The sequence below is a fragment of the Cornus florida genome, unplaced genomic scaffold, assembly GCF_030987335.1.
Source record: "Cornus florida cultivar Cherokee Brave unplaced genomic scaffold, ASM3098733v1 CherokeeBrave_3.0.0_Hap2_Chr09, whole genome shotgun sequence".
Classification (NCBI taxonomy): Eukaryota; Viridiplantae; Streptophyta; class Magnoliopsida; order Cornales; family Cornaceae; genus Cornus; species Cornus florida.
The window spans coordinates 80,836,073-80,842,517 of record NW_026775579.1 but is presented as its reverse complement, the minus strand read 5'-3'; the positions used below and the strand labels follow the sequence as shown (position 1 = coordinate 80,842,517).

The window sequence follows — 6,445 nt, the reverse complement described above, 5'->3', positions numbered from 1 at the left end:
TTCCTTTTATAATTATAAAAAATAAAAATTTATTCTCAATTAAATTTTAATATAGTTATCATTTTAATTAAATATATAATTAAAAAAATAAATTAAAATACTTATTCGTTATATATTAACAATATACATGTAATTTTTTAAACTTTAGAATTTGCAATAAATTTTCACAAATATATATATATAATTCTTTTCATAGTAACAAATGGGTGTTCAACCTTTATTGAAAAAAATAAACAAACAAATGAATGTTCAATCACCTACCGTAATCATACTATTCAAATCACAATAAAATCTACATTCCCAATTAAATCTAACCGTCAATATCAAAAAATTCAAAGCAACAATAGTTTATAAAGTACAGAAAACACCCTTATAGTATGCCTACAGTGCGTATCACACCCATTATATGCTAAATGACCATTTTTGTTATTTTCATAAAATGATACATTTTTTAATAATATGTAAATTGTGTATATGAGGGCAATTTAGTCAAACGATAGCATAAATGTGTCAGGAAGGACCTATTTGCACCAAATTGAAATTCTAGGGGTGTTTTCTGTGCATGAGGAGTGTGATACATGCACTGTAAGCATACTATAAGGGTGTTTTTTGTACTTGATCCTTATATATACACACACTTTATTACAGCTTCATAATTTTCAATTTTCTAAGAGCATCCTTTTGTCAGAAAACTATATAAAAAATTTGTTTGATGGAAACTTTATGAAAACTAGATTAAGAAAAATGTGACAGCCTGCTTGGTTATTTTCTATTTTTTGAGAATAATAAATTAAAAAATTATACAAAAATATATTTAGTAGATAATTTATGAGAACTGTTTTCTAAACTTATTTAGTTTTTAGTGAACCATAATTTACTACTTTTCGAGTCCCCATGATCCCTTTTCATAGAATTATATTTTGTAGTTTTCTAAAAATAATTTTATGTCTTTTTAATTCTGAAAGAATTGTTTAAAAAAAAAAAAACACACACTAAACCGACTTCAACCCATATATTACACAGGATGAGATCATACCATTTGAAGTGTTATAAGTGGATAAACTTGTTGCAGTGTTGTAAGTGTGATAAAGATATCAGAAATGGACGCCTTCATCTCTTTTTTTTCATAGTGTTTAACAGCATATGGCACTCATTACTAGTGGAAGTCTGACTCTTACACTCCTCTGATACCCATATATGTTGGTTAAAACCAAGGTATTCATGTTGCACCTCAAGTAGCTAATCCACCTCTTGCTTTAAGAGACCATTATGTGCCTAATGAGTATAATGCACCTACATGCGTCCAATTGCTTCCATTTAGAGCACATCATTATGAAATTAAGCCACAAACCATTCAAATGCTTCCTAACTGTCATGGACTTCCAAGTGAAGAACCATATAAGCATTTGGATGAGTTTCTTGAAGTATGTTCCACCGTAAAATATACGGACATGCCGGAAGAAGTTTTAAGACTCAAACTTTTTCCATTCACCTTAAAAGACAAGGCAAAGTATTGGTTTAACAATCTTAGGCCTTTTTCAATCACTTCTTGGGCAGAAATACAACAAGAGTTCTTGAAGAAGTACTATCCGGTTTCAAAGACCAATGCCGTGAGAACCTCAATTCGAGAATTTTCACATAGGGATGGAGAAACGTTTCATGAGGCATGGGAACGCTTCAATGAGTTGCTTAGGAAGTGTCCACATCATGACATGCCCAAATGGTAATTTGTTCAATATTTCTTTGAGAGCTTATCGGACAACTATAAGGGTATGATTGATGCTTCCATGGGTGGCTCATACATTGATGGGCATGAGGATGACGTGTGGCGTCTTTATGAGAGCATGAGTAAAAATTCTTTGCATAGAACATTATCATCCAAGAATGATAGAAATTCATAAGGTAGGAAGAGTGTTGGCTTACACCAAGTCGACCATTCAAATGAAATAGCCGCCGAAATGAAATATTTATCTCAAAGGTTTGATCAATTTTGATTAACCAAAACTTGATGAACCAAGTATCTTCCTTCCCTAACCATTCTCATCGTGCATCAAATGAAACATGTATGACTTGTTCTAGTGTTCTTCATTCTACTTCTCATTGTCCTCACGGACAAGTGCAAAATGAATCTAATGAACAAGTCAATGCAGCTTTTGTGAACTAAGGAAACAATCCTTATAGTACTCACTATAATCCAAGTTGGAGGAATCATCCGAATTTCTCTTGGAAAAACCAAGGAGAGGGCTCAAACCCTTCCCAAGGCGGTTTTCAAGGGAAGTACATTCCACCTCCACTTCAAAACCAAGGATCCCAAGGTTATAGACCTTATCAATCACAAGGGAATCAATTTGCTAATTCTCATTTTCCCAACCAATCTTATTCCCAAGGAAATACTAGAAGTTCCGCCTTTGAAGAAAAAGTTTTGAATGTTTTGGGCACTTTAGAGGCTAACACACAATTGCTTCATTCTCACTCTTAATCTATTGTGAAGCTAGAAACCCAAGTAGGGCAAATAGCAAGCACTCTAAATGCAAGAGAGAAGGGAAAGACGCCTATTAATGCCCCACCTAAGCAATAATGTGTTGTGGAAGCCCATTTCTCATCGGAAAGCCACACCATTGAACATGTTAATGCGGTGATTATCTTGCGGAGTGGTAGGATTGTGGACAATCAAGTTGAAAGGTCCAATGAAGAGAGTTAACTGGTGCAACCTCAAGTTGTCACCCATCCCGTTTCACATCTCATTCCTCCTTCATTGCATATGCATGATCTTGTAAATGAGAAAGTTTTGAAAAATGTGTTTGAAAAAGAAGTTTTGAAAAATGATGTTGAAAAAGTTTTGTTGAAAAATGATTTGAAAACTTCTTGTGTTGAAGAGAGTTCAAAAGAAAATTCTGAAAAAGTGTTTGAACCAAAAGTTCCATTTTCGAATGGCTTAAAAGATCCATTTCAAAAGACAAGCAAAAGGCAAAAACCAATGAAATTATGGAAATGTTTAGGCAAGTAAAAATCATTCTTCCACTATTGGATGCAATCAAGCAAATTCTGGCTTATGCCAAATTCTTGAAAGACTTGTGCACCCAAAAGCGGAAGAACAAGAGCCAAGCACCAAGAAAAGTGGTTTTGACCGAGCAAGTAAGCTCAATTTTGCAACATAACACTTTGCCAAAGTTTAAGGACCCCGGTTCACCCACTACATCATGCATCATTGGTGATCATATCATTAATTGGGCGCTTCTTGACTTAGGAGCAAGTGTTAACCTTCTTCCATACTCGATTTATGTTATATTAGGCCTAGGTGAACTAAAACTGACGTCGGTAGTTTTGCAACTTGCCAACCGATCCATTAAGAAGCCTAGGGGTATAATTGAGGATGTTTTGATTAAAATTGATAAATTCTTCTTCCCGGTTGATTTCGTTGTCAAACCGGTCCCCAATCCTAAGAGCCAATTTCCCGTTATCCTTGGCCGTCCTTTCTTGGCAACCGCTAATGCCAACATTAATTGTAGGACGGGGATAATGAAGATCTCATTTGGCCACATAAAGGTGAAGTTGAATATCTTTAATCCCACACCCAATTCATTTGACAAATATGAATGAGAGGTTAATGTTGTAGATAAATGTCATGATCTTCAATGTCAAGGAAGTGAGCTTTTGTGTAAGACCAAAATTTCTAAAGGATCATTTTCAACCTTGCATTCTAAAAGTCTTGTTTCAAATTCTTGCTTTGAAAGGGTATGGAAGCCCAAAAGTTATGATTGCATAGACAAAGAATCAAAAGTTTCTTTTGAGCTTAATCCAACAAGTTCCTCAAAGAACCATTTGTTGGGTGGAGTTCAAAGCATCTATCACCCCAATAAGGAGGGGATGCATTATAAGATCTTTGATCCGGGCTAAAAGAGCCCAATGTCTTGTTAGAGACGTAAAAGACTAGCAAAAATATTTCGTAGGGTGTCAAAACCCTATTCCTCCCCCATTTCTATCATAAATTTCATTTCTTGCGAAGTCTATATACTTGTTTTTGGTTCTCATATGCATTGAATGGAACTTTGGTGAGGATTGCATGAGCTTTCATGTCATTATTGAGCATTCTGCATAGTTCGATCGATCTCAAACCTGAGTTCGATCGATCGAACTCCATTCTGCATCCAACGCTTAGAAAATTTTTCGACCTGCAGAAAACTGCATCCAAATCACCTTTCTGTACCATCGTTCGAACTAATTCTTAGATCGATCAGGAGATCTTCGATCGATCCAACTTCAAAGTTCGATCGATCTAACTTCAAAGTTCGATCGATCTAATGATTCAACACTTAGAAAAATTTTGAGCCTGCATAAACCTGCATATTTCACCTCTCTGTCTCATCGATCGAAACATTCCAAGATCGATATGAAATTCTTCGATCGATCCAACTTCTAAGTTCGATCGATCTTCAACTTCCAACACTTAGCCAATTTTTGAACCATAAACCTGCATATTTTTGCCCTCTGTCTGATCGATCGAACTCTTGTTTTGATCGATTTCAGTTCTCCATTTCATTGTTTGACTTTTTTTTGACTTTTCAAATTTCAAAAATCCAAAAATATTTTCATTTTTATTTTATTTTGTTTAATTTTCATTTCATTTTATTTTATTTTATTTTTCAAAAAGTTTTCCAAAATACAAAAATATTTTAGTTTATTTAGTTTTTAATTGTTATTGATTGTTCAATTAAAAAAAAAAAAAAAAAAACCCTAAAAATATTTTATTCTATTCTATTTTATTTTATTTTTAATTCTAATTTTTAATTTTAGTTTTGCATTTTTTTTCAAAAATTTCAAAAATCTAAAAATACTTTGAGGAGAGTTCATCAAAGTTCGATCGATCTCAGTTGAAGTTCGATCGATCGAACTCTATCGGGAATGTTTTTAAAATAGACCTGGAGGGTCTCAAGATCAATCATTTAGATCGATCCAACCCTCCAAACCCCAACCCCTCTTCGTCGCCACTGTGCAACCTCATCTTTCTCATCTCCGGCGAGATCTCTGGCGAGATCCAAGCTTCACTCTTTCCCTCATCTCGGATTTCTCATCCAATCGTCGCATCCACTTCTCTCCCTTCGATTTGAGGTAAGATCCGAGGATCTCATGTTCATTTAAGCTTCAATCTCATCCATACATACTCTATATGTCGAATCCTTGCCATTTTCATGATTGAATCTCCATTTTTGAACCTTCGAAGTACTGAGTTTCCATGTTTATATATATGTGCAAATGCTTCGTATGTATATATATGTGTTTGGGAGGATGGGCCATGATTGGGTGATGGTATTTGTTGTTTTGTTGTGTAGATGGGCCCACAAACACGTTCGTGTGGGCCCCGTGTTTCCAAAGTTACAGATCTGTAACTGTTTACATTTATCGCATAGTTCGATCGATCGAACTTGTATCTCAGATCGATCTTGAGAGATCGATCAAACTCATGACTCAGATCGATCGAAGTTGTGAGATCGATCTCACTTATTTTCGATCAATCCAACTTTTGTGATCGATCTCACTTCTTTTTCTGATCGATCGAATTTCACAGATCTCACACACACACTTCATTCTTCATATCTTATGTTTATGCTATCTCATATATGCCCAATGCCTGTGATATTCCACATTGGATGCATTTCATACTTGCATTGTTTAGCATGTTTCATATCCTATTGCTTGCATAGATTCATGTCATCTATCTGTTTTGTCTATTTTACTTGACATATATGTTTCTATATTGTGCTTAAATTTCTTGTTCTGGCACTAACTCCCATTGCAAGTTTTTCTTTTTCTTTTTACAGGTCATGGTTAAGAGGAAGACCGTTGCCAACAGGCAACACGAGCCTCAGCGCCATATCAGACCACAGACAGAGGAGCCAGCAGAGCCCTCTCATGCACAGGAGGAGCCAGCACAGGCTACCCTACCTTAGTCACCATCTCATGAGGCTGAGGATGACCATATGCCATCCACCTCTGCGGCTCATCCTGCATTTACACCATCACCATCTCCACCACATGCTGGTGCTGAGCATTCACCAGCTCAGCCAACTTAAGAGCGTGATAGGCCCGTGCTTAGATATACGCATATGGCGGTCGACCATGAGTCAGTGTTCGACACGGCCTTTTTCTCCAGATCGGTGCTGACCGGATCAGCTTACCACGATATTATTCAGAGGGGCTTGGCAGCTATTCTTGCCCCAGTCACAGAGCCAGTCTACCCGCGGCTGGTACGATTGTTTTACCAGAACCTCCGACCATCCCTGCGTACCACAGCAGAGCTGGTCACTTCTGTAGATGGCCATCAGATCACCATCACAGTGGACTCACTAGCCCGCTCTTGCCACTGCCCACACCGTTGTCCTCCAGAGCTTTAGGAGACATATCCGAGGCTATACAGGCCTTCTTATATCATGGCAGTTTTTCTTAT

General features: G+C 36.5%; 1 pseudogene; it reads right to left on the bottom strand.

Moving 5' to 3' along the window:
* Window positions 1–1,615: 1,615 nt before the first annotated feature.
* On the bottom strand, window positions 1,616–1,714 carry LOC132275557 (small nucleolar RNA R71; annotated as a pseudogene).
* Window positions 1,715–6,445: the final 4,731 nt, after the last annotated feature.